The 10,000-nt window shown below is 37.7% G+C and overlaps 1 protein-coding gene across 15 annotated transcripts in view; it reads right to left on the bottom strand.

Moving 5' to 3' along the window:
* si:ch211-278a6.1 (SRC kinase signaling inhibitor 1) overlaps positions 1-10,000 on the bottom strand; it is a 244,733-nt gene that overhangs the window by 88,941 nt on the left and 145,792 nt on the right. The gene's annotated exons all lie outside the window — the stretch shown is intronic.

Genomic DNA, 10,000 nt, shown 5'->3' with positions numbered 1-10,000 from the left:
TATGTGTATGAATGTGTGTATGTGTGTGTATGAATGTATGTATGAATGTGTGTGCGTATGCGTGTATGAATGTGTGTGTATGAATGTGTTTATGTGTATGAATGTGTGTATGTGTGTGTATGAATGTATGTATGAATGTGCATATGCGTGTATGAATGTGTGTGTATGAATGTGTTTATGTGTATGAATGTGTGTATGTGTGTGTATGAATGTATGTATGAATGTGTGTGTATGAATGTGTGTGTGTATGTGTGTATGAATGTGTGTTTATGTATGTATGAATGTGTGTGCGTATGCGTGTATGAATGTGTGTGTATGTGTGTGTATGAGTGTGTGTGTTTGAACGTGTGTGCATGAATGTGTGTGTATGCATGTGTATGAATGTGTGTGTATGTGTGTGTATGAATGTGTGTGTATGTGTGTGTATGAATGTGTGTGTATGAATGTGTGTATGTGTGTATGAATGTGTGTGTATGAATGTGTGTATGTGTGTATGAATGTGTGTGTATGAATGTGTGTGTGTATGTGTGTATGAATGTGTGTTTATGTATGTATGAATGTGTGTGCGTATGCGTGTATGAATGTGTGTGTATGTGTGTGTATGAGTGTGTGTGTGTGTGCATGAATGTGTGTGTATGTATGTGTGTATAAATGTGTGTTTATGTGTGTATGAATGTGTTTATGTGTATGAATGTGTGTGTATGTGTGTATGAATGTGTGATTATGTGTGTATGAATGTGTGTGCGCATGCGTGTATGAATGTGTGTGTATGTGTGTGTATGAGTGTGTGTGTGTGTGCATGAATGTGTGTGTATGTATGTGTGTATAAATGTGTGTTTATGTGTGTATGAATGTGTTTATGTGTATGAATGTGTGTGTATGTGTGTATGAATGTGTGATTATGTGTGTATGAATGTGTGTGCGCATGCGTGTATGAATGTGTGTGTATGTGTGTGTATGAGTGTGTGTGTTTGAATGTGTGTGCATGAATGTGTGTGTATGCATGTGTATGAATGTGTGTGTATGTGTGTGTATGAATGTGTGTGTATGAATGTGTGTATGTGTGTGTATGAATGTGTGTGTATGTGTGTATGAATGTGTGTTTATGTGTGTATGAATATGTGTGCGTATGCGTGTATGAATGTGTGTGTATGTGTGTGAATGAATGTGTTTATGTGTGTATGAATGTGTGTGCGTATGCGTGTATGAATGTGTGTGTATGTGTGTGTATGAATGTGTGTTTATGTATGTATGAATGTGTGTGCGTATGCGTGTATGAATGTGTGTGTATGTGTGTGTATGAGTGTGTGTGTTTGAACGTGTGTGCATGAATGTGTGTGTATGCATGTGTATGAATGTGTGTGTATGTGTGTGTATGAATGTGTGTGTATGTGTGTGTATGAATGTGTGTATGTGTGTATGAATGTGTGTGTATGAATGTGTGTGTGTATGTGTGTATGAATGTGTGTTTATGTATGTATGAATGTGTGTGCGTATGCGTGTATGAATGTGTGTGTATGTGTGTGTATGAGTGTGTGTGTGTGTGCATGAATGTGTGTGTATGTATGTGTGTATAAATGTGTGTTTATGTGTGTATGAATGTGTTTATGTGTATGAATGTGTGTATGTGTGTGTATGAATGTATGTATGAATGTGTGTGTATGAATGTGTGTGTATGTGTGTGTATGAATGTGTGTATGTGTGTGTATGAATGTATGTATGAATGTGTGTTTATGTGTGTATGAATGTGTGTGCGTGTGCGTGTGTGTGTGTGTATGTGTGTGTGTATGTGTGTGTATGAATGTGTGTGTATGTGTGTATGATTGTGTGTTTATGTGTATATGAATGTGTGTGTGTACTAAAAATGTCTAAAACATTTACTGTCCAAGAGTTAAATAGAGTCAGTCCTTGTTCTTTCACCGAGCATCACATTTAATCTAATAATAACTCACATTAACACACACACACACACACACACACACACACACACACACACACACACACACACACACACACACACACACACACCGAGAGAGAAGTCTGCTCCTCTGCTGCAAAAAGATGGGCTCCAGCAGAGAAGAAGATAATCTTAACCAAAACACATCAGTACACAGAATTAAATGGAGGGAAAAAAGAGAAGAAACAGGAATAACTGGACTCTGGAGCATGAGTTCAATTACAGCTCTGTCTTACTCTTTATCTGTCACTGGCAGTCAGTCTCTTTCTCTCTCTCTCACACACTCTCTCTGTCGCTCTGTCTCTCTCTCTCATTCTCTCCATCACTGTCTTTCTCTCTGACAGTCTGTCTCTCTTTCTCTCTCTCTCTCTCTCTCTCTCTCTCTCTGTCTCTCTCTGTGTCAATCTGTCTCTCAATTCAATTCAATTCAATTTAATTCAATTCAATTCAATTAAAGTATTGCCAAAGCATCATCAAAAACTAACAATTTAGAACATTACAGAGTATAAGAACTCTTAATTTCATTTGATATAAAAAATAATAATTATGACAAGAATCACATAAAATTATAGTAAAATAGTGCTTTGGAATTGAGTTGTAAAGGAAATTAAGAGGAAAAACAATAAATAATATAAATTTGAATTAAGATGAATAAAGATGTTTACAAACAGGGCAGGTTCTGATATCTTTTGTTTGTGTGTGTGAGTATGTGTGAGCATGTGTGTGTGGGTGCGTGTGTGTGTGTGTGTGTATATGTGTGTGTCATCACTCACTGTCTCTCATATTGTGGCAGGCAGATATATATTGTGCTGCTCTCTCTCTCTCTCTCTCTCTCTCTCTCTCTCTCTGTCTCGGTCTCTCTCTCTTTATATCAGTGTTTCCCACCCCTGGTCCTGGAGTCCCCCCTGCCCTGAACATTACAGTGTTTTTTATACTCCACACACCTAGGGCTACAAATACAAAACGATATACAAATAAAGAAGACTGAAAGGTTTCAAATAGATTTGATAATAAAAGGTACAGTGCTGTGTAAATGTCTTGGGCACCTAAATACAGTGTTTAATACCATTTAACCATTTAACAAGTGTGTTTATGTTTGGAAATCATAGATTCACTAAATATCAACAATAATTTCTTATTTTCACAAAGTAGTTAGAAGAATAAAGTCTGGCACCCCAATCTTCGCATGGATTTGGTCAATTTCATCACCAGCACACCTAATTGAACATAACGCAGCACTGATTTGCTAAACCAGGCATTAGGTGACTGCTACAAAGCCTTAGGGAAAATGTTCAGAAAGAGTTATATGAACACACTGTCACACGCATCTAATGTTATATTTTTTCTGAGCAAATGAAATTTGCTGCCCATGTAGACTGCTTTTTAACTGTAAATCTTTTCAAGTACCTAAAACTATTACACAATCCTGTATAATGTAATAAATTATATATAGCAGAAAAATATGTTTGCTCTCTCATCTGACTTTTTCTTGAGCCAAATCAAACATCTACATGCGCCAGCCTTGTGCCAGGCAGGGTTAGTCCAGGGCTGTTAGTTACCAGAGTTGGTAACCTGTTAGTTACAGGAGGAGAACCACAGGCAATATGATGAGAAACTACAGCAGCGTATGTCAAATTGTAACCATATAGTGTCAATATTAAAGAGTGATACATACTAAGGTCCAATTCCATTTTACCCGTCGCGCCTACCACTTAGCCCTACCCCTCTGTCTTCCATGTTCACGTCCAGTAAAACGTTTTTTTGAGCTGCTGTTTTTACTGTAGTTATTATTTCATCAAAGTAAGTTAGACTTACACTGGAGTTTTAACTACACTGAGTTTTAACTGCTTCTCTTCTTATATCTCTGTCTCTCCTTCTCTCTGCCTCTGTCTGTCTGTTTCCCTCTCTCTTTCCTGTTTCTGCACCCCCCATCTGTCTCTCCCTCTTTCTCTGTCTCTTTCCTGCTTCTGCCCCTCTCTCTCTGTCTCTTTCCTGTTTTTGCCCCCTCTCTCTCTCTTTCCTGTTTCTGCCCCGTCTCTGTCTCTTTCCTGTTTCTGCCCCCATCTCTCCCTCTTTCTCTGTCTCTTTCCTGTTTCTGCCCCCCCTCATCTCTTTCCTGTGTCTGCCCCCACCTCTGTCTCTCCCTCTCTCTCTTTCCTGTTTCTGCCCCCTCTCTCTGTCTCTTTCCTGTGTCTGCCCTCACCTCTGTCTCTCCCACTCTCTCTCTCTCTCTTTCCTGTGTCTGCCCCCACCTTTGTCTCTCCCACTCTCTCTCTCTCTCTCTGTCTCTTTCCTGTGTCTGCCCCACCTCTGTCTCTCCTTCTCTCTCTCTGTCTCTTTTCTGTGTCTGCCTCCACCTCTGTCTCTCCCACTCTCTGTCTCTTTCCTGTTTCTGCACCCCATCTTTCCCTCTCTCTCTCTGTCTCTTTCCTGTTTCTGCCCCATCTCTCTCTGTCTCTTTTCTGTGTCTGCCTCCACCTCTGTCTCTCCCACTCTCTCTCTCTCTGTCTCTTTTCTGTGTCTGCCCCCACCTGTCTCTCCCACTCTCTCTCTCTCTCTCTCTCTCTCTCTCTCTTTCCTGTGTCTGCCCCCACCTGTCTCTCCCTCCCCCCCCCCTCTCTCTGTTTCTTTCCTGTTTCTGCCCCCCCTCCCTGTCTCTTTCACTGTTTCTGCACCCCCTCTCTCTGTCTCTCCCTCTCTCTCTGTCTCTTTCCTGTTTCTGCCACCTCCCTCTGTCTCTCTCTCTCTCTGTCCTTTTCCTGTTCTTGCCCTCTCTCTCTTTCCTGTTTTTGCCCCCCTCTCTCCCTCTCTCTTTTTCCTGTTTTTTCATCCTCTCTCTCTCCCTCTCTTTCCTGTTTCTGCCACTCTCTCTCTCCCCCTCTGTCTCTTTCTTGTTTTTGTCTCCCCTCATCCTTCACTCTTTTTCTCTTTCTCATACACCCTCTCTCTATTTCTCTCTCACATACACCCTCTCTCTTTTTTCTCTCTCTCATACAACATCTCTTTTTCTCTCTCTCTCTCTCATACACCCTCTCTGTCTTTCTCTCTCTCTCTCACACAGACCTTCTATCCCCTCTCTCTCGATCTCTCTTCCCCCCATACACCCTTTTTTGCTACTGTAAGAAACAGAAAGTGAGGCTAAAATTGCTCTGCATAGTTGAAATTGCTGTGCTAAATTGCAGTAGATTGGTGCCTGATTCTGTCTTTTCCTAAGAGAGAGAGAGAGACGGAGAGAGAGAGGGAGAGAGAGAGAGATGGGCTCCAGGTAGGAGGTCATGAAATAGCTCTCCATTCATTGACGACAGAAAAAAAAACAACAGATGAAGAACAGAGGGATAAAAAGAAACATGGAGCCTGCAGCTCCTACCATGTCTTCAGCCCTCCAGAGAGAAGACGACTTTCTGAAAAGTGTGACCAGAGCATTCACTGACCGCAGCATTAAGCTGCTAAATTGGATTAACAACCTGTGTATGAGTGCAATTGTGTAGATGTATGCGTGTATTTTTAATATTTGCAAGTTGAAAGACAAAAAATATTTCATTCTTTTAGGATTAAAGAATGAAAAATTTCTGCATAATTAACTTGTTGAGGGATAAACAGAGTCATTCAGAGTGGTTTGGTTTCTATTTGCAGAGAAACTCACTGAATCAGAATGGTGTATGGTAGTGGTAATGGGAACCAGGAGTCAGCATGACTGCAACACAGATATAGGCGTTTAATTTACTATCAAAAACACGTGTATCTACATGTTTTATAAGTAACGTTGATGTATGTTATTTTTTATCTAACAATGAGTAAAACGCGTGTGTGTGTATATCAGGTGACTCTCTTCTGATAGAGAGTGCTTATAAAGAGCAGCTCTCTAATGACAAAGACAACAAAAGAGGGTCATCACAGTCAGAAGAGAGATTACAGTTGGACGGACAAAACAAATATTTATTTCCAGATTCAGGGGAGCTCAGATGAAAAAGGAATAATTTTCGCAGTGGAAAAGCAAAAGAGCCGAAATAAGCCAAGATTCTGACAATAATTTTGACAAGAGCTTAATTTCAGCTAGCGCTGTGTGCCAGGAGACCAGACTGCTTTTAAATCAGCGTCTGTTCAGGGAGAGAACGATCCAGAGATTATCCAATATTCAGATGATTAGTGCTCCATCAGTGACTGACAGGCACACACACACACACACACACACACACACACACACGCACACACACACACGCACACACACACACACACACACACACACACACACACAGGCCAAACAAACTTCTGTACACTGCCAGCCAAAAGTTTGGGGAGCTAAATGTTTTTATTTTAATAAAAATAATATCATGTGTAAATATATGTGAGAATATTTGTAACAGTCCTGCGTTTGTGTTTGTAAGCTGAAGAGGAAATACTGAATTATTCTATGGATTTGGAGAAATGTGCTGTGTTTGTTGTTATAACTATAACTTGTATAATAATGTATTAAGATATCTTGACTGATAATAATGTTTCAAGTAGATCTATTACTCTATTATCAATTTTATTTTGTTGATATTTTTTCCAAATGAAGGACAATAATTCTGTCTTATAATGAGGTATTTGTTGTTTGTTTTTTTAGTGGAAGAGTCTTTACTATTAATTATTATTATTATTGTAATAATAAAAAACAGCATTTATTTTCTATTTATACTATTATATTATCAATAATTGGGAAATGAATACATTATTGGTTTCCACATGCCCTCTAACTGGGAAATGTTTGTGTAGTGTAGTGGGTAACACCTCTGCCTTCTACGCTATAGACTAGGGTTCAATTCCCCACCTGGGCAAGCACCCTACCCTATACCAATAAGAGTCCTTGGGCAGGACTCCCAACACTACCTTTGCCTGTGTAAAATTTACAAATTGTAAGTCGCTCTGGATAAGAGCGTCAGCCAAATGTCGTAAATGTAAACAGTGAGCACATGAACACCACAGGCGTGTGTGTGTGTGTGTGCGTAGAGGAGAAGCAGTAACATGAGCCAGTCTGTGTGAGTCAAGGTGGACGGTCAGATGGAGTCCAGTTACTCTACTTACAAAACCAAACGAATGAGAAGGTGGAGGACAGAAACGAAAAGACCATTTAACCTTTTCCACCAGGCTCAGAACTCAGTTATTCATCTTAAGAATTATTACCAAGTATGTACAATAAATAACTGAGTAATTCCTATAAAACTAATGGAAGACTCAAGTTACAAGTTACTGTTCAAAAGTTTGGAATCATTTTTCACATTAATAACTTATTTTATTCCATAACAAGCCATGCAGTTCGGGTTGAGCCATTATTATACATGATTATTACTTTATTTTCACCCTATAGTTTGCCTCCAGATTTGATCACCACTTATGAAATATGAAGTATTCAGGATATTAATTTTACTAAAACATTTCATGTTCCACAGCTTTCTCAGCCATTATAGAATCATCTACAGCTCTGTTCATCATTCTGGACACGTCTAATCATCCTTCATATGAAATACTGTATGAACATATCCATTTGTAAAGCACTAAAATCATATTAGAATGATTTTACATAAGCATCAGCAACACAGTAAGTTTTATATTACTGAGAGCAGTGATTCCAAACTTTGAAACAGTGGTGACTGCAGTAATTGCTTAAGTGAACTGTTAATAAACATTGTAAAAAAATTACAGTAAATTACAATATAATACAATTTACAATTACAATTTACAATAACTATAAAACATATCATTATAATTTGCTATGAATTCTGGGAACTGATGTCCAGAGCAGTTTACTGTACACTTTACAGTAGATTTCTCTCAATATTCTTGAATCCTCTATGAAAGATAAATGTGAAAACTAAGGACATTGTTTCAAATTCCAGTGAGTAAACATTACTTACATTTGTGTACAGTGAACAACAGGCAACTCAACTAACCTTCACTTTAAATTATTATTATGAGTATAGTTTTCTATAGTTTTAAAAGGTCTGACAACTTGAATGCAAATATACAATTATTGGTAAGACTCAAAATGTATGCGACTTCAGTATCAACAATTAAAGTTAGATTTGTAATATTTCAAATAAAACAAGAGCAAATAAAGCATTATCAATATTTCAAAGTTCAAAGCTAGACAAATTGATGGTGTTTAAACCATGACCATCTGTATGCTTCATTAAAAAAGCTCAAATTTTCAAAAAGCTCAAAAGTCTCATATTTTTTTGTATGGAAACACATCTAAAATATACTTCTTTGTATTTTTTTAAAGTACATTTTAAAAATAATGTGGCTGAATTATATACTTTAGTATATAAAAAACTTGTATAAACTTATTTCTTGACATGGTAAAATATACTAAAACAAAAGCACATTAACTTAAGTGTATCATATAGAAGTACAATTTAGAGCAAATAATTTTTAAAGTATGCTTTAGTACATTTTTGCTGCATTTTGCTGCACAATTCAAACTAACTAACAATCAAATTGGGAATCTGTATATCCAAAAGTATACATTTAAAATATGTTTCATGTGTAGCAGAAGTTGTTCTATTTTAGAACAGAAATCATTGGTAGGCATAGAAGGTATATATAAGCTGTGTTCAGTTATTTCTAATAATATATATTAAGTGTATAAAAGTACATAAATGTTTAACTTGTTGAATGTATTGAAGAGTATTTCGTGACACTGAAATTGAATTTAAAATGTAGTGATCAGTACATCTAGTAGTATATTTATGATATATTCCAAATGTAATACCAATTATTACACACACACACACACACACACACACACACACACACACACACACACACACACACACACACACACAAACACACACTCACACACACATATATATATGTGTATATATATATATATATATATATATATATATATATATATATATGTGTGTGTGTGTGTGTGTGTGTGTGTGTGTGTGTGTGGTCACTTCTTCTGGGCAGTGAGTGTGTTATGTAATATATCTTATTCGTGTCAAAGTGAAATCAAGTCAGTTTTTCAGCTGCAGTTTAAAGAGTCGCTGTTGTAAATAAAGCCAACACAGCAGGTTAGAATAAGCCATTAACAACTACATACTGTTAACTACAAACATGATGACAGCAGTTATAGCTGTGTTACTGTACACTGACTCACAGAGCTTTAAATATCAGTAACCACCCAGCCTGAGGAGTCAGTGAGGAGAGAGATAATGACACCATGCTTCAGCACAAGACATACATCACTGATCTTATCACACACACTCCCACCATCATAGAAAATAACTCACACACACACACACGCACACACACACACACACACACACACACACACACACACAGTCATAACACTACTGTTGGAACAAAACCGTGTGTCTACATTTTTGTCCTTTTTCAGTTTTTGACATAATTAGAAAATGCCTGTTGTGTGTGAATTTCATGATGAATGGAGCAAAAGAAATGTCCCAGATTTTCTGGGAAACTTTTACTTTTTTCCTTCACCTGTACAGTTACCATTTTGAAGATACAAGACAAAATGGGCCTCCTAACAACCACCTGGAAGACCTGGTAGACACCTAAACTGCCCCCACCCGATAATCAGCAATTAAAGCTTTCATCTTTGAGAGAGAGGAGTTTCTGTCCATCCATCCACTGTGAGAAGATGACTCAGTACTATGCGTCTGAAAGGATGTGTAGCTGACAAGAAGCTCTTACTGAGAAAAACAGATAGACAAAAAAGAACATCTGCAAAGTCGCAGGTGCTGGAATGATGTACTGACTACACCAGAGTCCAGTCCTCAACATCACTGAATATGTTTGGAATTATTTGAATTGTGAGAAGTGGGAAATACAACCAACTTCTAAGACTGAGCTTTGAAGATGTAAAAAAAAATCCTCCTTGTAGATTTCTTCAGAAAACTGAAAGTGAGTCTCCGGAAAGAAAGCAAAAGCCGTAACAAAGGTAATAAGTGGACACAATACATACTGATAAAATAATTATATGGAGTTTTTGAGGCTCCTGTGTGCTATTTTTCCTAACACTGATGAATAATAAGT

This window comes from Pygocentrus nattereri, chromosome 14 (genome assembly GCF_015220715.1).
Source record: "Pygocentrus nattereri isolate fPygNat1 chromosome 14, fPygNat1.pri, whole genome shotgun sequence".
In the NCBI taxonomy this organism is placed as follows: Eukaryota; Metazoa; Chordata; class Actinopteri; order Characiformes; family Serrasalmidae; genus Pygocentrus; species Pygocentrus nattereri.
The sequence above is the reverse complement of the archived record's forward strand: the minus strand, read 5'-3'. Positions and strand labels throughout refer to the sequence as shown.